The following is a 22,275-nucleotide window of genomic DNA, read 5'->3' as shown; positions in this document are numbered from 1 at the left end:
ATCTCCTTAAAATGATGGAAATAGAAATACCATACAATCCACAGTCGCACTCCTAGGAATATATCCTAGAGAAATAAGAGCCATCACATGAATAGACACATGCACGCCTATGTTCATTGCAGTATTATTTGCAACAGCAAAAATGTGGAAACAACCTAAGTGCCCATCAAGACATGAATGGATAAACAAATTAGGGTACAAACACACAATGGAATACTATGCAATGATAAAGAACAATGATGAATTTACGAAACATCTCACTACATGGATGAATCTGGAATGAATTAAGTCAGTCACAAAAGGACAAATATTGTATGAGATCATTATTTTTAAGCCCCCACATATCTGTCAGTTTGTCATACTGTGGGGGCTTGTGTGTTGCTGTGATGCTGGAAGCTATGTCACCGGTATTCAGATACCAGCAGGGTCACCCATGGAGGACAGGTTTCAGCTAAGCTTCCAGACTAAGACAGACTAGGAAGAAGGACCTGGCAGTCTACTTCTGAAAAGCATTAGCCAGTGAAAACCTTATGAATAGCAGCAGAACATTGTCTGATATAGTGCTGGAAGATGAGCCCCCCAGGTTGGAAGGCACTCAAAAGATTACTGGGGAAGAGCTGCCTCCTCAAAGTAGAGTAAACCTTAATGATGTGGATGGAGTAGAGCTTTCGGAACCTTCATTTGCTGATGTGGCACGACTCAAATGAGAAGAAACAGCTGCAAACATCCATTAATAATCGGAACCTGGAATGTATGAAGTATGAATCTAGGAAAATTGGAAATTGAGAAAAATGAAATGGAACCCATAAACATCAATATCCTAGGCATTAGTGAGCTGAAATGGACTGGTATTGGACGTTTTGAATCGGACAATCATATAGTCTGCTATGCTGGGAATGACAACTCGAAGAGGAATGGTGTTGCATTCATAGTCAAAAAGAATGTTTCAAGATCTATCCTGAAGTACAACGCTGTCAGTGATAGGATAATATCCATACCCGTACAAGGAAGACCAGTTAATATGACTATTATTCAAATTTATGCACCAACCACTAGGGCCAAAGATGAAGAAATAGAAGATTTTTATCAGCTGTAACAGTCTGAAATTGTTCAAACATGGAATCAAGATGCATTGATAATTACTGGCAATTGGAATGTGAAATTTGGAAACGAAGAAGGATCAGTAGTTGGAAAATATGGCCTTGGTGATAGAAATAATGCTGGAGATGGAATGATAGAATTTTGCTAGACCAAAGACTTCTTCATTGCAAATACCTTCTTTCACCAACATAAACGGTGACTATACACATGGACCTTGCCAGATGGTACACACAGAAATCAAATTGACTACATCTGTGGAAAGAGACGATGGAAAAGCTCAATATCATCAGTCGGAACAGGGCCAAGGGCTGACTGTGGAACAGACCATCAATTGCTCATATGCAAGTTCAAGCTGAAACTGAAGAAAATCAGAGCAAGTCCACGAGAGCCAAAATATGACCTTGAGTATATCCCACCTGAATTTAGAGACCATCTCAAGAATAGATTTGACTCATTGAACACTAGTGACCACAGACCAGACGAGTTGTGGAATGATATCAATGACATCATCCATGAAGAAAGCAAGAGGTCACTGAAAAAACAGGAAAGAAAGAAAAGACCAAGACGGATGTCAGAGGAGGCTCTGAAACTTGCTCTTGAGCGTCGAGCAGCTAAAGCAAAAGGAAGAATTGATGAAGTCAAAGAACTGAGCAGAAGATTTCAAAGGGCCTCTCGAGAAGACAAAGTAGAGTATTACATGAGATGTGCAAAGAGCTGGAGATGGAAAAACAAAAGGGAAGAACACGCTCGGCGTTTCTCAAGCTGAAAGAACTGAAGAAAAAATTCAAGCCTCGAGTTGCAATAGTGAAGGATTCCATAGGGAAAATATTAAATGATGCAGGAAGCATCAAAAGAAGATGGAAGGAATACACAGAGTCATTATACCAAAAAGAATTAGTCGATATTCAAACATTTCAAGAGGTGACGTATGATCAGGAACCGATGGTACTGAAGGAAGAAGTCCAAGCTGCTCTGAAGGCATTGGCAAAAAACAAGGCTGCAGGAATTGATGGAATATCAATTGAGATGTTTCAACAAACAGATGCAGTGCTGGAGGTGCTCACTCATCTATGCCAGGAAATATGGAAGACAGCTTCCTGGCCAACTGACTGGAAGAGATTCATATTTATGCCTATTCCCAAGAAAGGTGATCCAACCGAATGTGGAAATTATAGAACAACATCATTAATATCACATGCAAGCAAAATTTTGCTGAAGATCATTCAAAAACGGCTACAGCAGTATATTGACAGGGAACTGCCAGAAATTCAGGCCAGTTTAAAAAGAGGATGTGGAACCAGGGATATCATTGCTGATGTCAGATGGATCCTGGCTGAAAGTAGAGAATACCAGAAGGATGTTTACCTGTGTTTTATTGACTATGCAAAGGCATTCGACTGTGTGGATCATAACAAACTACAGATAACACTGCGAAGAATGGGAATTCCAGAACACGTAATTGTGCTCATGAGGAACCTTTACATAGATCAAGAGGCAGTTGTTCGGACAGAACAAGGGAATACTGATTGGTTTACAGTCAGGAAAGGTGGGTGTCAGGGTTGTATTCTTTCACCATACCTATTTAACCTGAATGCTGAAAAAATAATATGAGACGCTGGACTTTATGAAGAAGAATGGGGCATCAGGATTGGAGGAAGACTCATTAACAGCCTGTGTTATGCAGATGACACAGCCTTGCTTGTTGAAAGTGAAGAGGACTTGAAGTACTTACTAATGAAGATCAAAGACCACGGCCTTCGGTATGGATTACACCTCAACATAAAGAAAACAAAAATCCTCACAACTGGGCCGATGAGCAACATCATGATAAACAGACAAAAGATTGAAGTTGTTGAGGATTTCATTTTACTTGGATCCACAATCAACAGCCTTGGAAGCAGCAGTCAAGAACTCAAAAGACGCATTGCATTGGGCAAATCTGCTGCAAAGAACCTCTTCAAAGTGTTGAAGAGCAAAGATGTCACCCTGAAGACTAAGGTGCGCCTGACCCAAGCCATGGTATTTTCAATCGTATCATATGCATGTGAAAGCTGGACAATGAATAAGGAAGACCGAAGAAGAGTTGATGCCTTTGAATTGTGGTGTTGGTGAAGAATATTGAATATACCATGGACTGCCAAAAGAACAAACAAATCTGTCTTGGAAGAAGTGCGGCCAGAATGCTCCTTAGAGGCAAGGATGGTGAGACTGCGTCTTACATACTTTGGACATGTTGTCAGGAGGGATCAGTCCCTGGAGAAGGACATCATGCTTGGCAGAGTACAAGGTCAGTGGAAAAGAGGAAGACCCTCAACAAGGTGGATTGACACAGTGGCTGCAACAATGAGCTCAAGCATAACAACGATTGTAAGGATGGCACAGAACCGGGCAGTGTTTCGTTCTGTTGTGCATAGGGTCGCTATGAGTCAGAACCGACTCGATGACACCTAAGAACAATCACAACAACATTATTTTAAATAGTGTATAAGACCACTATTTTAAAAACTCAAAAAAAGGTTTACACACAAATAAAAATAATCTTTGATTATTATGAGCGAGAGGAGAGGAGGTTTACTTTGGTGAATGGAAAGACAACACACAATATAGAGGAAGTCAGCACAACTGGACCAAGGCAAAGTCATAGAAGCTTCCTAGACTGCGTTACTGGGGCTGAGGCCTGGGGGTCATGGACTCAGGGGAAATCTAGATCTATTGGCATAACATGGGTTCATAAAGAAAATGTTCTACATCCCACTTTGGTGAAGTAGCCTCTGGGGTCTTAAAAGATAGTGAGATACATCTATTGGTCCCAGCACGTTTGGAGCAAAGGAAAATGAAGAAAACCAAAGACACTACAAAAATATTAATCCAAAGGACTAATGGGCCTCATAAACCACAGCCTCCACCAACCTAATCCTCGAAGAACTAGATGGTGCCTGGCTACCACTATGGACCGCTCTGACAGAGATCACAATAGAGGGTCCCAGACAGACGAGAAGAACAATGTAGAAAAAAATTCAAATTCACAAAAAAAGACCTGTAGAACAAAATTCAAATTCACCAAAAAAAAGGCCAAGCTTACTGACCTGACAGTGACTGGAGGAACCCCCAAGACTATGGCCCCTAGTCACCTTGGTAACTCAGAACTGAAGCTGCTCCCGAAGTCGACCTTCCAGCCAAAGATTAGACAGGGCTATAAAACAAAGGATAACATACTTGAGGAATGTGCTTCTCTGTTCAATCAAGTATATGAGATCAAATGGGCAACACCTGCCCAAAAGCAAAGACTAGAAGGTGGGAAGGCACAGGAAAACTAGATGAATGGACACTGAGAACCCAGGGTGGAAAGGAAAAAGGGGAGCGTGCTGACACATTGCAAGGATTGCAACTAATGTCTCAAAAAAAAGTGGGTATAAATTTTTTGAATGAAAAACTAATTTGCACTGTAAACTTTCACCTAAAACACAATAATTAAAAAAAGAAAAAGAAACTTTTGTGGAACAGTTCTACCCTGAAAAACTAATTTGCACTGTAAACTTTCACCTAAAACACAATAAATTAGAAAAAGAAAACCTCACGGAATAGTTCTACTCTGTAACACGGTGTCGGGATGAGTCAGAAACAACTCAAGGGCAAAAGGTTTGTTTTTGTTCTTTCGAATCATGTAACGGTGGCTCTGTTTAGCATTCAGAGTGCCACAGGGCAAACCCAGCAAGAACCCAGACAGAAGGGGGATCTCCACCATCCTCTAACTCTCCTAAGTGCAGAGGTTATTAACCCCTCTAGTCAGAAAGAAACTCTATGGGGCAGTTCTACTCTGTCCTATAGGGCCGCTATGAGTCGGAATCGACTCGACGGCACTGGGTTTGTTTGTTGTAGTCAGAAAAGTAGCTTGACATTTGGATCCTTTTTCCCATCTAAAAACTGTTTTCCCATTTTATTCCGTATCACTTATTGGAGATACAATCACTTTAAAATGTACTTAAATACATTGTACTTAAATACATTCAAAAAATATTTAAGAACATGCATTTATAATACAAATTATTGCCTTGAAAAAAAAAGTGAGAGATTAAGAGTGTGAATCTGGGAGCAGAGGTGAGGAAGCGTACTATATCCATGTAAGTAATATTTCAAAGGAAGAAATAACAGGACTTGAAGACAAACAGATGTAGAAAATTTGTTTTTGCTTTTTTGTGATAAAAAAAATTCTATTTGACTTTTGTTTGCCTTCTCTCTATTAATTTTATCCAACTCAAAAAAAGGAAGAATAGTTTGCTCCAAAAACAAACAAAAATTTGAAACAATAATTGTCACCAAAATAATTCAATATAGCCTAATGGTGAAGCACTGGATTTCTACTCCTGATTTTGCCACACGATACCTGACAGATCAAGAAACTTATCTTCATAAAAAAAATGCATTGAATCAGTGTCATCAGCTCAAGTTTTTATAAATCTGAAAAAGCTTAATGTTATTTTTCTCCTGTTGATATTGATGAAATACTTTATCATGAAAATATAGGAAGAACCCCATGACCTTATCAATAAACAATATCGTTGGCCAATGAATGGTTGTGTGAACAAATTCTTTATTTTATATGTATATATATATATATATTCTTAATACTTCTCATACAGTTTCTAAGCAACTGTCAGGCATTTTTGTAGTAAGTACTGGACCTTACAGTCATGTTTAAAAACAGATTTACTTAAAGTGCCATTAAACAAATGTAATGTGAAATATAAATTTTCTTTTAGAAAAAATGTTCATTATAAACGAGCAGCTATGTAAGCCTCTCCAATAGCATTGAGAGATTTCACCAAACATCATTACTGGGGCTTCCGAACCACAGCATTTCTCCTTCCATCATGTTCTAAAAATCTTTGAAATACGAAGTATAATTCACAGTGTTCAGACCTTTCAAATTCATTTGCCACAGAGAATTTCACATAAAGTTGCCTGGGGTTGTTTGAAAAACACATCAAGATTTAATCTAGTGCTTATAATTGCTACCTAACCAATCAAGTAGTTATAAAAACATGTTTCCTCTTCTAGATTTATTCGTGTTAGTAACCATAGATTGATCTTTTGAGCTGGAACACACAATTGTACTGCTTATTAAAAAAGAAGTTAACAGAATACATTCTTGGTCTATATCAGTACAAGATGTAGGGGGATGTTTTATAAATAGCCTTTCTCCTTGGAAGTGAATAATATTTTACAGTAAGAAGGCTAATATTGGCAAATAACTAAAAATATGTCTAAAATTCAACTCTGACCTCTACCCATTTCTGTTCTCCCTTTCCTTCAAGGCAAAACAGTAGCATTCGTACAAAACTTAAAATGCTAGGCTTTCGAGTTAAGGATTAGATTTGTGTATAGGTAGGGTAATTCAGGACTTGAATAACTTTGAGCTCTGAAAAATGTGTTCCAGAGAACTGAATCACCCGTTTTTATACACCAGCAGGATGCATCGCTGCTCATAAGAACACCTTCAATGGAAGTCCATGACTCAAGTTCAATTAGAGATGACAACTATGTTGTTTTGTTGCCACTGGTTAAATTCTGAAGTCTGTTTCTAACTTCTAAATAAATTGTCCAGTCAACGTAACTATATAAAAACCTTTTTACAAATGGCTATTAATCTAGTAAACACTATTTGAATATAGCTGAATATGTCACAGTCCAAACCAAGCCACTGCTTGATTAACATTTGGAGAAATAATGACATTTTATTGTTGTGTGCAGAAGGGTAAAGTACACTACAATCTGCCAAGTATTTGCATTGAGTTGCTATTAGAATTCCATAAATTGCTAGGGTCAACAGGAACTTAAAAGAAATTATACTCAAAGCATTGGTACACCACTTAGCAAAACAAACAAAAAAACACCTTTAGTCACAAAAGATTAATAAAAATCTCTCTCCAGTTCTGGGCTGCACAATTTTAGAAAGTTATAGAATTTGAAGCAAAATCAGAGGGGAGCCATGAAAATGATTAGAAGATTGAAAAACTGAATCTAATAATAAGGATAACAGAAACATTTAGACAGAGACAAGACTAAGTAAGGACTTAATGAACTTCAAGCTAACCAAAACAGTTGAACAGCTGGCTTCTATTGCTTTCCATTCAAGGCTACTATTTATTATCCCACAGTAGCTAGAAAAGAGAGTGGTAAATCTTTTTTATTCTCTGTATTTTCATAAGAGAAGGCAACAAATTCACTTAAAAGTTAAAAAAAGAAACAGTTGCCTTCAAGTCAACTTCGACCCATGGTGACCCCATGTATGTCAGAGTAGAATTGTGCTCTATAGGGTTTTCAGTGGCTGATTTTTCTGAAGTAGATTGCTGAGCCTTTTTTCCAAGGAGTCTCTGGGTGGATTGGAACCTCCATCCTTTTGGTTAACAGCCAAACACGTTAACCATTTGTACCTCCCAGGAACTTCAACGTATTAAATTCAAGGACTTTTTTACGTGTTATGGAATATATAAATGTCATTGCAACATTTCTGTCATGGATTGAATTTCGTCTCCCCAAAAACGCATGTATCAATTTGGCTGGGCCATGATTTCCAGTATTGTATGGTTGTCCTTCATTTTGTGATCGTAATTTTATGTTAAAAAGGATTAGGGTGGAATTGTAACACACTTACTAAAGTCACATCCCTGATCCAATGTGAAGGGAGTTTCCCTGGGGTGTGGCCTACACCATCTTTTATCTTACAAGAGATAAAAGGAAAGGGAAGCAAGTACAGAGTTGGGGACTTCATACCACCAAGAAAGCAGCACCAGGAGCAGAGCATATCCTTTGGACCCAGAGTCCCTACGCCTGAGAAGCCTTTTGACCAAAGAAAAATTGAGAACAAGGACCTTTCTCCAGAGCCAACAGAGAGAGAAAGCCTTCCCCTGGATCTGACGCCCTGAATTTGGACTTTAAGCCTACTTTACCATGAGGAAATAAATTCCTCTGTGTTAAAGCCATCCATTTGTGTTATTTTTGTTATAGTAGCACTAGATGACTAAGACAATTTCTGTCACTTAGTGTCTAAAATTTTTCTTCTAAAGGGTTGTCTCTGTACAGTACTGGACTCGAATCCTTCACTTTAGATCCCCTATGCATATGGATACCAAGTAATTGTCATAAATCATGGAATGTTAGAGACTTTTTTTTTTCTTCCTTAACATACAACAGATTCAGATTGTTATCTAATGAAACTCATCATAATTATAAAATCTTTTTATTTCCATTGCTGATCATAGGTCTAATATCATTTGTTTCTATTTCCAATAAACTACACTTTTTTTTTTTTTAGTAGAAAACTGATTATACCTGCTATTGAATTTGAGGCAATGACTTCAGTAGATAAAATCCTGTGTTGGCTTAGGACTCTGGGCGGCGCAAGCAGTTTGTGATTGACTGCTAACCTAAAGTTGGCAGTTCAAAACTACCCAGAGGCTCCATGGAAGAAAGGCCTGGAACACTGCTTCTGTAAAGATTACAGCCAAGAAAACCCTACGGAGCAGTTCTACTCTGTAACACATGAGGTCTCTATGAGTCAGGGGCCAGCTCGATGGCTGCTAGCGACAACAACTGTGGCTTATGCCTTGACCCCATCATCTGATTTCTCAAGAAACCCTGATATTATATCTCACCTGAAGTGTTTTTTATAGAATAAGACTTAAATAAGCATTCAGTTATCAATCCACATTATAAATTTACATATTGAATATAAAAAATATACCTCCTCCATGAAAATTCTGATATTGAATCTCACCTTTTGTAAGCTCTCTAGTACAAAAACAGGCACCCCAATTGACAAAAATTTTCTGAAATTTCACAACACATATAAACATCAAGCTTATCACTACCCTATTTTCTTTTACAAATTTTAGGTATCTCTTATATTTGAAAATGTAGTTTGCCCAGAATTCCAGAGAATGGGGTTTGGGCCAAGTCTGAAGACCACATTTTATAAAACATACAAATTCCAAATTGCATGCCAAATTTCACTGCTGTTAGCTTCCCACAATATTCTAAAAAATATCAGACAAACAGGCGTCAGTATGATTAATTTTGATGATTACTTTATTTTTTCCTTTGCACAGTGACCTCTGGAAGCTCTGAGTTCAGTTGAATATGCTTCGAGTCTCTTCATTTAACTGAAGTGTTTGTAAATAAATGATATCTTTTCTCCATTAACATGTCTCCATCTTGACCTACAAGAGTGGATTGTATGGATAATCTCAGATGACTAATTTGTCTTTTCCTTTAACCCACTGTAAGGGAGCATAAAAGTGCACAGAAACACAGAAATATGTTTTAACAAAACGTATACAAATCCAGGAACTCTTGCAGAAAGTGAATTTCTCCTGACTTCAAGCCATAATTTTTTATGAGTTTCTATTTTTGTCAGGAAATCCAAACTCCAACAAATGACAACAAATCATTTGGATTTTGACTTATAGGCTAAAGATACTTTCATTTGTACTACCTCACTTGACTTTCGTAGTTCTATAGCCTAGGTACTATTGCTCTCATATTACAAATGGGGAAACTGATACTCGGAGGTAAATTGTCCACGTCTCATGGACAGGAAATAGCTAGACCTCCACCTTCAGATCCTGGCCCCTGGCCACTCTGACTGAAAATGTGCACATAAACCCATGGACAGATGAAGTCACACACAGATAGAGATACAGATACGCCGAGATCACATTCTATATGTCATAAGGAGGCTGTCTTCAAATTCCAATTTGCTTAAAGATCATTTCTCCAGCTTATGATATATAGTGCTGGCTGAAAGGTGTGTTTGTGCATTTCAAAGAAAAGTGAAATAGTATTTGTACAATTCATTAGAGAGTTCAGTTTATAACGGCAATCAGAAAAATGTCCTTATTATCTATCACCTCTAAAAAATGTAAGATAATACCTGTAAAATGAATTAAAGAGTTTGTTGAATAAATTGGAACCCTGGTGGCATAGCGCTTAAGAGCTTGGCTGCTAACCAAAAGGTCAGCACTTGAAATCCACCAGCCACTCCTGGGAAACCCTATGGGGTAGTTCTACTCTGTCCTACAGTGTCACTATGAGTCAGAATCGACTCGACAGCAGGGGTTTGGTTTGTTTGTTTGTTTAGTGAAAAGTATACTTGTAATCCATCATGTATGAAAAAAGAAGTGAATTTAGCCTACGCAGCAATTATAATTTTTAAAGTAATTCACAAGGTTTATTTCATAATTTAAAACTTATTCAGGGTTTAATTTTACCTGTTATCACATAATGATATCAATTTCTTGCTCAAACATATGCTTAATTTATGTTGGTTAGATAACATTAGCTGTTATGAAAAACTCCAAAATCTCAATGACTGCAGCAGATATTTATTTCTCAATGAAACAGCATACAGTGGGTGGCTTATGAATAGTGGGTGGCTTTCCTTTCATGGTAATTCAGTGTTTCAGGTTACTTTTGCTTATGGATCTTCAATTTCCTATGGTCTAATTTTCCTCCGACTGGGCTAGCAGAGGGGGAAAGAAAGCTTGAGAAAACTCATGTTCCTCTGGCACAATCTATTCCCACACCCTATATAAATGTAAAACTCATGTGGTCGAGTCAATTCTGACTCATAGCAACCCTATAGGACAGAGTAGAGCTACCCCATAGAGTTTCCAAGAAGCACTTGGTGGATTCAGACTGCTGACCTTTTGGTTAGCAGCTGTAGAGCTTAACAACTATGCCACTGGGAAGTAGATGTAATCTTGTTAAGGGTAAAATTTCCAGAAATTGGGGATTAGGAAAGAATGGCAATCAGTGCAAAGCAGAGAAGCTCTAAAGACCCTGAATGTGTGGCTAAGTAGCATATAGGGAGCCCTGGTGGTTCAGTGGTTAAGAGCTTCACTGCTAACCAAGAGCTCAGCATTTTGATGCCTTTAGTGCAGCTTGAATTTCTTCCTTCAGTACCATCGGTTTCTGATCATATGCTGCCTCCTGAAATCTTTTCGGTACAGTGAGTCTGCGTATTCCTTCCACCTTCTTTTGATGCTTCCTGCATCCTTCAATATTTTGCCCATAGAATCCTTCAGTATTGCAACTCAAGGCTTAAATTTTTTCTTCAGTTATTTCAGCTTCAGAAATGTGAAGCCTGTTCTTCCCTTTTGGTTTTCTCACTCCAGGTCTTTGCACATTTCATTATAATACTTCACTTTGTCTTCTTGAGCCACCCTTTGAAATCTGTTCAGTGCTTTCACGTGATCATTTATTCCACTCTCTTTAGCTTCTCTAAGTCAAGAGCAAGTTTCAGATTCTTTTCTGACATCCATTTTGGTCCTTTCTTTCTCTCCCGTCCTTTTAATGACCTTTTGCATTCTTCATGTATGATGTCCTTGATGTTATTCCACAACTCATCTGGCCTTTGGTCTTCAGTGTTCAATGTGTAGCCTCTTTACATCTAACTTACTCATAGAGATATTAATCTTTCCTCATGGAATTGTTGTGAGGATAAAATATAATAATTTTGGTGATGTTTCACACCCAACAGGTAATATACAGTGTAGTATAAGAGGGTGTTCATTATGACAGAAAAAGGCAATCCAGAATCAGCTTGACTTAAGAAAGCCTTCATTACTGGAGGTGAGGAATGACTAGGAGTAAAAACAATGTATTTTCCTTATATTTATCGGATGCTCCAGCCCCTCTGGAATTTCACCTGGGACATTTGAAGAGGAAAAAAAAAAAAATAAAAAGTACCTTTACTGAAATCTTGGTCAAGACATTGAAAGAAGAAAAGCACTTCTTTGATGACCCACAAAGAGGTTGTTTTTTTTTTTTTTCCCCCATTTAAAACCACAAGAGCTCCAGTACCCCAGTAATTATGAGAGTTGGAGGGGACTGGTGGACAATGAGGCACCTGGCAGACGCAGGGCAGAGACTGGGAAACAGATCCTACCATCCAATCAGAATGAATAGGGCAATCTGGAGGAATTCTCAGGAAAACCAGATGGGCTCTTTACAGAGGGCCAAGGTCTTAAATCAGCAAGCAAGGGCAAGGCAAGCAGATCACTATTTATGTTATTTCATTTGTCACTATGTGCTGGTGATATATGGGGAAAAACTCAAAATACAAAAGCATATTATTATGTCATATGATTAGCTACTTTGTAATTTAAAAAACTCATGTCTTGTAATCTCAAGGAGTAAATATTCCTGTGAAATAGGATGTGAAATTTTTCAAACAATATTGCCACACAGGTTTTTTTTTTTGCCCTCGAATATAAAAACGGATGTGAAAAACCTTGCCAAAACACATGTTGCACATACCATCAGGGCTCCTTACTCAGAACATAGTAGCTACAGAATTAATATTTGTAATAAATGAATAAATGTATTAACACACTTTACTTCAGTTTTTCCTACCCAAACTATCCCTTTACAGATTACCGGATCTGTGTGGGTGTGTGCAGGTCACGGGTATGGAGATTCCATCCTAAACAGAAAAAAGCAAACCTCCCTGTGTCTTCCCCTCACCCAAACTGTATTTTCCATGACCCATTACTGGAACTCTCCATAGCAAATACACCAGTTCAGCCTTGTCTTGGGCGTAGATCTGGGTTAAATGTTTGAGCACTTATCTGTATGCCACCATGCCTCTGTGCTAGCTTCTGCCATGCTGACTTAGGTTGGAGGCCACCAAATGGCTGGAGCAGTTTAGTCCTATAGTATATTGTATAAGGTAGGGAGTAAGTGTGTGGAATGAATAATTCACTTTTCAGAGTGCTTGTGGATAAATATTTTTATTGTAATGAGTTCTCTCTTATAGTTAAATTCTAAATATTTTCTTATCAGTAATATTGTGAATTTCAGAGTAAGATTAAGTGCTACTAAAGTGTGGTAAGTGTCTTGATAATTTTCTTTGACAGTTGTAGCATGCTAAACCCACCCCCAGTGACGTCGAGTCAATTTCGACTCATGGCATTTACTATACACAAAACTAGTAGATTATGCACTAGGCAATTCAGGCTTGGTGTGATTAAATTGCTTTAAAGGCACAATTTAAGTTTAACATAGGAATCAAACTGAATACACAAAAATCAAATTGACTATACCTGTGAAAAAGATGATGGAAAAATCCAGTATTGCCACTCAGAACAAAGCTGGGGCCAACTGTTGGATAGACCATCAATTGCTCCTACACAAGTCTAAGTTGAAGCTGAATAAAATTAAAAACAAGTCCACAAGAGCCAAAATATGACCTTATGTACATTCCACCTGAATTTGAATATGATCTCAAGAATAGATTAGACACATTGAACACTAATGACCAAAGATCAGAAGAGTTTTGGGAAGATATAAAGGACATACATGAAGAAAGCAAAAGGTCATTAAAAAGACAGGAAAGAAAGGATCAAGATGGATGTCAAAAGAGAATCTGGGTCTTGCTCTTGAACATAGAGTAGTTAAAAAGAATGGAAGAAATGGTCGTGTAAGAGTTGAACAGAAAATTTCAAAGGGCAGCTCAAGAAGACAAAGAAAAGTATCATAATAAAATGTGCAAAGAGCTGGATTTAGAAAACAAAAAGGGAAGAACATGCTTCACATTTCTCAAGCTGAAATAACTGTGGAAAAAATTCAAGCCTAGAGCTGCAATATTGAAGGAGTCTATGGTCAAAATATTGAAGGATGCAGGAAGCATCAAAGGAAGATGGAAGGAATACACAGACTCACTGTACCAAAAAGAAATGGTCAACGTTCAACCATTTCAGGACGTAGCATATGATCAAGAACCAATGATACTGAAGAAAGAGGTTTAAGCCGCACTGAAGGCATTGGCGAAAAACAAGGCTCCAGGAATTGACAGAATACAAATTAAGATGTTTCAACAAACTGAGGCAGCGCTGGAGGTGCTCATCATACCAAAAGCTTTGGAAGACAGCTACCTGGTCAACAAACTAGAAGAGATCCATACTTGTGCCCATTACAAAGAAAGGTGATTCAACAAAATGCAGAAATTGTCAAACAATATCATTAATATCACAAGAAAGTAAAATTTTGCTGAAGATCATTCAAAAAGGGTTGCTGCAGTACATGGACAGGAAACTGATAGAAATTCAAGCCAGATTCAGAAGAGGACATGGAATGAGAGATATCGTTGCTGATGTCAGATGGATCTTGGCAGAATGCAAAGAATACCAGAAAGATGTTTACCTGTGTTTTATTGACTGTGCAAAGGCATTCAACTGTGTGGATCATGACAAATTATGGATAACATCTCAAAGAACGGGAATTCCTGAACACCTAATTGTGCTCATGAGAAATCTGTACAAAGACCAAAAGGCAGTCATTTAAACAGAACAAGGGGATACTTCATGGCTTAAAATTAGGAAACTTCTTTGTTGGGGCTGTATCCTTTCACCACACTTCTTCAATCTGTTTACTTAGCAAATAATCCAAGAATCTGGACTATATGAAGAAGAACAGGGTATCAGGACTGGAGGAAGATTCATTAACAACTTTTGATATGCAGATGACACAACCTTGCTTGCTAAAAGTGAAGGTGACTTGAAGCACTTACTGATGAAGATCAAAGACTATACAGCCTTCAGTATGAATTTTACCTCAAAATAAAAAGCAAAAATCCTTACAATTGGACCAATAATCAATATCACAATAAATGGAGAAAAGATAGAAGTCAAGGATTACATTTTACTTGAATCCATAATTGACACCCATAGAAGCAGCAGCCAAGAAATCAAACGATGTATTGCATTGGGCAAAAGGCCTCTGTAAAGTGTTGAAAAGCAAAGATGGTAATCTGAGCACTAAGGTGTGCCTGAATCAAACCATGGTATTTTCTATCACCTCATATGTGTGGGAAAGCTGGACAATGAATAAGGAAGATGAAGAACTGATGCCTTTGAATTATGGTGTTGGCAAAGAATGTTGAATATACCATGCACTTACAGAAGAACGAACAAATCTGTCTTGGAAGAAGTACAGCCATAATGTTCCTTAGACTCAAGGATGTCGAGACTTAGTCTTATGTACTTTGGACATGTTATCAGGAGGGACCAGTCCCTGCAGAAGGACATTGTCTTACTTATCTACTGCTGCTACAACAGAAATATCACAAGTGGATGACTTTAACAAATTTATTGTCTCACAGTCCAGGAGGCTAGAAGTTTGAATTCAGGGTGACAACTCCAGGGGAAGGCTTTCTCTTTGTTGGCTCTGGGGAAAGTTCCGTGTCCTCAGTCTTCCCCTGGTCTAGGATCTTCTCGGAGCAGGGACCCCAGGTCCAAAGGACAGCCTCCCCTTCTGATTTTTTCATTCTTGTTGGCATGAGGTCCCTCTCCTCTCAATTTTTGCTTTTATATCTCAAAAGAGATTTACTCAAAATACAAACCTAATCCTGTAATTGAGTTCTGCCTCATTAACATAACTGCCTCAATCCTACCTCGTTAACATCATACAGGTAGGATTTACAATACATAGGAAAATTACATCAGAAGACAAAATGGTGGGCAAACACACAATATTGGGAATCACGGCTTACATATTTTGCGGGACACAATTCAATCCATAACAGACATCATGCTCGGAAAAGCAGAGGTCCAGTGAAAAAGAAGACCTTCAATGAGATGAATTGACATGGTGGCTGCAACAATGGGCTCAAACATAGCGGCAATTGTGAGGCTGGCACAGGACCAGACAGTATTTCCTCCTGTTGTATATAGGGTCGCTATGAATCAGAACTGACTCAATGGCACCTAACAACAACAACAAGTATTATTACGTAAGTTCTAACTTTGTTCCATGAAAATTTGTGAGAATCTCTGGAAGCCCTGAATTTTATTATCTTTCCCATATGCTTTTAAGTGTGGTATTTACTCTCTAGAAAACTAAGCTATATTAAAATTGTCCTCACTGATCATCACTATTCCATGCTTTCAGAAGTCTAATATGATGATGGTAGAATTTGAAGGACATGTGATTTTTTTTTGACTAAGCCAAACAAAAGGAAAACCACTCCTTTTAGTCTCATAGTGTCCTGCTGTCTATTCTACCACTTCCTTTGTGATGAATCAGCAAAAGCTTTAGTATGAAAATCACTGGAATTGTCAGGCACTTACTGGATAAAAAGAGTCTGATCAGCAGCCCGCAGGAGGCACAAGCCCAACAGTGTGTGGCTGTGTAGATGCTTGGAGCTGTGCATTTAACACTCAACTCTACCTCTCCCCCAAACAGGAAGACAATTACTTGGGAAGATGATTCCTTACTTGAGAATATTTAACCTTAGAAAATTGAATTAGTTCCTTCTAATTGTCTCCCATGCTACAACATGCCTAATGAAGACTTCTCAGAGCAATTATTTTCTCCTCAAAACTGACCAAGTAAAGATTTTAGTTTCTCATTTCAGCAATCAAACTTCCTATTATGACTCAAGCATGAGTTGTGCTCTGAAAACCCTGTAATAAATTTGTTCAATAATTAACAGATGTTTAAGACCACCAAATGAAACAGAAGATCTTATTTATGTTTTTTTTTGTGTGTGTATGTATATATTAAAATGCCATAATCTAAACTCTTTTGGTACTTATATAAAATCACCTTTAATTTGAGAATCAGTGGTTCTACTTCTCATCTGTGGGACTGATGGTCTTAAGAATGTCCAAAAACCTTTGGACATATTTTCCCCAACATAATTTCTGAAATATATGACCTTAACCTTTCGTTTAATTTGCAAAAAACTCCAGTTTGTAAATGCCTAGGGATACACAAACAGAAGCATTTATTCCCAAAACTAAGAGCCTTAGGATTTGTCATATAAATCAATTCTTCAGGCATCACCAAAGATTTTATTGGAAGGTTCTTTGCTGCATGTGTGTGCAAGTTTACACACACTGACACTCAGCTGGAAATAACTTAGGCGTAAGTGGTGAGATGTGGGCTTGATGGAGTCCTATATAACAAATGTTCACACCTCTTTTATTTAAAAGACCACATGATGGTTGAAGTAATTCCAAGGATAAGCCCTCCAAGCTGTTTTCAAATCATTAATGCAGGAGATAACAGTGTGCTCAGTAATGATACACTGAAGACTCCATATGTCAGCCCTGCCTGTGGACTGAAACTCTACTTAAGTGATTCTTCTTGTGGTTAACAGTCCAGCACTGAGAATCTCACCAAAATTCTTGACATTTTTACCTGAAAAATGCTTAAGTACATAGCCCAAAAAATTTGAAATAGAATTCTCTTGCCTGGACTGCAATTTAAGAACCCCTGAGCAAGTGGTTGAGAAAGTCCCCTTCTCTGAGGGGGTCTCACAACAGCCATCATCATCTGGATTGATAATCTCCAATGTATTGATATGGAGCCAATTATTCTCATGTTTGTAAAATGGCATCAATGGATATACCTGGCAGGCTTGATAAAAATATGTGGCAAAAATCCAGGTATGTACATATTTGCTAAGTAAAATGTATTGACAGCTATCTACATCAGAGTGTATGTTTTATATTCAACTGTGATATTTCTATCAGTTTTCCATTGTTCAGGATCTCATATTTTCCTTCCAAATAATTGAAATGTATATTTTAAAAGACTGAGGTTACTTCTTAATGACAACTCTTGATCAGCAAAATCGTCAGTCAACTGATTTAATGAGATTTACTATGATAATAAAACTCATTTTCAGAATAGCATATAGCTGCAGAGTTGAAGCAAAATAATGATCAATTTTTTTTAATTTGAAGTAATAATAATAGATATTATCTATGTTAGCCTCATGTTTTAAAGACAGTGACCAAATAGATTTCACAATAAAATAACACTGGAATATTTGAAAAAGATTAAAATTGGATAAAGGCAACTATTGACAAAAATACACTGCCTGTGTACACATTTCTACATTGTCTGGCTGGCAGCCAGCATTAACCCCAAATCAGAAATATGTGCAGAATTCCACGGAGGTGCCAGGGAGGCTCAATTTTCATAGCCAAAAGGTTAACTGGTAGAACTTTGCTTAGAGAAGACAGGCGTGAGAGAATTCAGGGATAAATAGACCCTGACACAATAATGTTGTTGTTGTTGTTAGGTGCCGTCGAGTCAGTTCTGACTCATAGTGACCCTATGCACAACAGAATGAAACACTGCCTGTTCCTGAGCCATCCTTACAATTGTTGTTATGCTTGAGCTCATTGTTGCAGCCACTGTGTCAATCCACTTCATCAAGGGTCTTCCTCTTTTCCGCTGACCCTGTGCTCTGCCAAGCATGACGTCCTTCTCCAGGGACTGATTCCTCCTGACAACATGTCCAAAGTATGAAAGATGGAGTCTCTTATTCCTTGCTTCTAAGGAGCATTCTGGTCGTACTTCTTCCAAGACATATTTGTTCGTTCTTTTGGCAGTCCATGGTATATTTAATATTCTTCGCCAACACCACAATTCAAAGGTGCCAATTCTTCAGTCTTCCTTATTCATTGTCCAGCTTTCACATGCATATGATACGATTGAAAATACCACGGCTTGGGTCAGGTGCCCCTTAGTCTTCAAGGTGACATCTTCGCTCTTCAACACTTTAAAGAGGTCCTTTGCAGCAGATTTGCCCAATGTAATTCGTCTTTTGATTTCTTGACTGCTGCTTCCATGGCTGTTGATTGTGGATCAAAGTAAAATGAAATCCTTGACAACTTCAATCTTTTCTCCATTTATCATGATTTTGCTCATTGGCCCAGTTGTGAGGATTTTTGTCTTCTTTATGTTGAGGTGCAACCCATACTGAAGGCTGTGGTCTTTGATCTTCATTAGTAAGTGCTTCAAGTCCTCTTCACTTTCAGCAAGGAAGGTTGTGTTATCTGCATAACACAGGCTGTTAATGAGTCTTCCTCCAATCCTGATGCCCCGTTCTCCTCCATATAGTCCAGCTTCTCAGATTATTTGCTCAGCGTATAGACTGAATAGGTATGGTGAAAGAATACAACCCTGGCACATACCTTTCCTGATTTTAAACCAATCAGTATCCCCTTGCTCTGTCCAAACGACTGCCTCTTGATATATGTAAAGGTTCCTCATGAGCGCAATTAAGTGTTCTGGAATTCCCATTTTTCACAACGTTATCCATAATTTGTTATGATCCACACAGTCAATTGGCTTTGCATAGTCAATAAAACACAGGTAAACATCCTTCTCGTATTCTCTGCTTTCAGCCAGGATCCATCTGACATCAGCAATGATATCCCTGGTTCCACGTCCTCATCTGAAACTGGCCTGAATTTCTAGTAGTTCTCTGTCAATATACTCCTGCAGCTGTTTTTGAATGATCTTCAGCAAATTTTGCTTGCATGTGATATTAATGATATTGTTCTATAATTTCCACATTCAGTTGGATCACCTTCTTGGGAACAGGCATAAATATGATATACTTAATTTGAAAATATTAGGAACTTATATATTTGCAATACTCTTAAGTGGTTTTCTTTACAGAAGTTTTGATAATCAGGTTTCCAGACACTTCTTCAGATGCTGGCTACTTGGCAATACCCCCTTACTGGATGGTGGACTCTCTAATGGAGCTGACTCTTGGGAAAATAGCTTCCAGTCCCAATGCTAGGATCATACGGAGGGACGGGTCAGCTCACCCCCATTTCTTTCCACAGTAGACATCTTTCCCATTTCCTAAAGAACTCTTTCGGGCACTCAGTAAAGAGTCCAAATGCACTCAGACATGCCTATCACTCTTTGGTCTTTCCCAAAGTGTCTTCCACAGAATCCTAGTTCTATAAGATTCCCGGCTGAAGAAGGTAGAGGAGGGACAATTTCTCTTTGTATCAATAAGCTTAGGAAATATAGCATAAAATCGTCCCTCATGTCTGAAATATTGTAATACAAATTAGTTAATTAAAGATCTCTTCCTTTAAGTCTTCACAAAATTATTTCATCACCTAAACTTTTATTTGGCTATGAACCAAAAACCTATTAACATCCTGAGATTAGCCTTTTGCACACACTTTGGAAAATTCTTTGTCATACCCTAGAGCTTATTCACATGTTCTTTTGTTTCTATTCCTTGCCTCTCCACCCCGCCTCTACCCACCACAAACCAGAAGCGAAGCTCAATTCTCCTTAACCTCTCCCGTATTTGAAGTTTCGTCTCCAGAAACCATCCTTTCCTTACCTTCTCTAGAATCAATATCAGATGTAACTTAACCATTGACTTGGAAATTCTCAACATAGATGAAATTGAATTGATATTTTCCCACATGCCTGGCTTACTAACAAGTTTTGAAATGGGTTGGTGATTAAAGTTACCATGTTAATGAAATGCGTTCCGCTTCACTGTTTTGTGGTTGCAACGATTTCTCTTATTAAGAGTTTACAGTAAAATCCATAGTGCACTTTAATGTCATTTAGCTGACAAATGAATCAATATTGTTCGTTCTCCTTCCCTTTTATTTATTCTAAATTTGGGAGAATAAAATTTAGCAAGCAATTTTATTGCTGTATGTTTCTACCAAACTTGAGACTGCATGCTTGTGTCCTGCTCTGATGTAGCTGGCCTTAAAAAGAACACAGGTGTTCCTTGTGCTAAAGGACCATTGGGTTCTCTGATTTATGTTGCCTCTTCAACCCTTCTGGGAACAGAATCATTTGTTCTTTCATGAGGTTTATAATAGTCATAATGTGAAAAAGAACTAACTTTTTTAGTGTCTAATGCTTTGGCTCTGGAGGTGAATTCCTTGCTGTGAGTCAATGTTCCACCACGTACTCTGTGACCTTTGCAAAGTTAACTTTTCTTAGTCCTGGTTTTATAATGTTAAAAAAATATAATGGTACTAATACATACCTCATAGGGCTACTGAATGGATTAAATAAGATAATAAATGCAAAAGGCTTAGAATATTACCCAGAGCGTGGCAAGGGCTTACTAAACGTTAGCTATTGCTATTGTGGTAGGAAGGAAAACCAAACCTGTTGCCATCGAGTCAATTTGGACTCATAGCAACCCTACAGATGAGTGGAACTGCCCCATAGGGTTTCTGAGGAGCATCTGGTGGATTTGAACTGCTGACCCTGTGGTTAACAGCTGTAGCTCTTAACTACTATGCCACCAGAGACCCTATTATGGAGAAGGAGGTACAAATACTTCAATGTCCATCTGCAAATACTTTCTCTCACTACCTTATTAGAACCAGAATAGCCAGAAGTAGTAAGAAGTTGACTCAGACATACAGAAGGCAGAGATAACATGTTCCTGGAAGTCATTTGAATTGCTCATAATGCCAGATTTTAAGAAATGTGAATATGCACATCGAGAGGCAGTGATTTATGAATTTCTATAAAGACCTGAATAATCAATCCATAACCTCTATATCAGTAAGCACACTTCTGACTGCAAATAATGGGGGAAAAACAACTTACTAAAGAATTTTACTCTCTCATCTCTCCTTGTTGTCTTTGATAAAAAGTCACCTTCTCAGCTTGGCCTTCCTTGATGCAATACTGTACCACCTAGCATGCCATACTCTCTTTGTGTGTTTAATTTTTTTTTTCATTGCATTCACCACTTGTTTATAGAGAAATAAGACCAGTAAGATGATGATAGATAGGTACTTAGATAGATAGGGACATTGACAGAGAGATTTATTTCAAGGAACTGGCTTATTCAATTATGGGGGCAGGCATGTCCAAAATCTATAGGTCAGGAAAGAGTCTAGAGCTTCCACGAGTTGTGTATTCCAAAAATCCATACATAGGTGACAGGGTGAAGATTCCTGCAGTCTTGTGTCCCAAAATCAAGAAACAAAACGAGTGCAGGAGTTCTGGCAAGATGTCTGTTCATAGTCTGGAGACAGAATACACCCTAAGAAAAACTCCATTTTTGCTCTTAAGGCCTTCAAATTATTGGCTGAGGCCCATCCACATTTCAGAGGGTAATCTGCTTTACTTAAGGCCAACTGATTTCATCACATGTAACTACTTCATAACTAGTGTAGCAATGTCAAAATTAATGTTTGCCCAAACAACAGGGTACTATAGCTTAGCTTAGTTGACACATAAAATTAACTGTCACACATGCTATATAGCTTACTAATTTATTCTGTTAATATCTGGCTTTACCTACTCAAATGTAAGCTTCATTGCATAGAGATTTTGCCTGCATTTTATAAGGCTGTATCT

General features: G+C 38.0%; 1 long non-coding RNA gene across 8 annotated transcripts in view; it reads right to left on the bottom strand.

Annotated features, from left to right (window-relative positions):
• Positions 1 to 22,275, bottom strand: part of LOC111749721 (uncharacterized) — a 96,992-nt gene that overhangs the window by 70,604 nt on the left and 4,113 nt on the right. Inside the window, exon 3 of one of the 8 annotated variants that reach the window (XR_010322704.1) lies at positions 4,188 to 4,294. The exons of 6 other annotated variants lie outside the window; for them this stretch is intronic. This is a non-coding gene — a long non-coding RNA (uncharacterized LOC111749721). The remainder of the gene's footprint in view (positions 1 to 4,187; positions 4,295 to 22,275) is intronic. One more of the 8 variants, XR_010322705.1, reaches the window with a different exon arrangement.

This window comes from Loxodonta africana, chromosome 8 (assembly GCF_030014295.1).
Source record: "Loxodonta africana isolate mLoxAfr1 chromosome 8, mLoxAfr1.hap2, whole genome shotgun sequence".
NCBI classification, from domain to species: domain Eukaryota; kingdom Metazoa; phylum Chordata; class Mammalia; order Proboscidea; family Elephantidae; genus Loxodonta; species Loxodonta africana.
The sequence above is the reverse complement of the archived record's forward strand: the minus strand, read 5'-3'. Positions and strand labels throughout refer to the sequence as shown.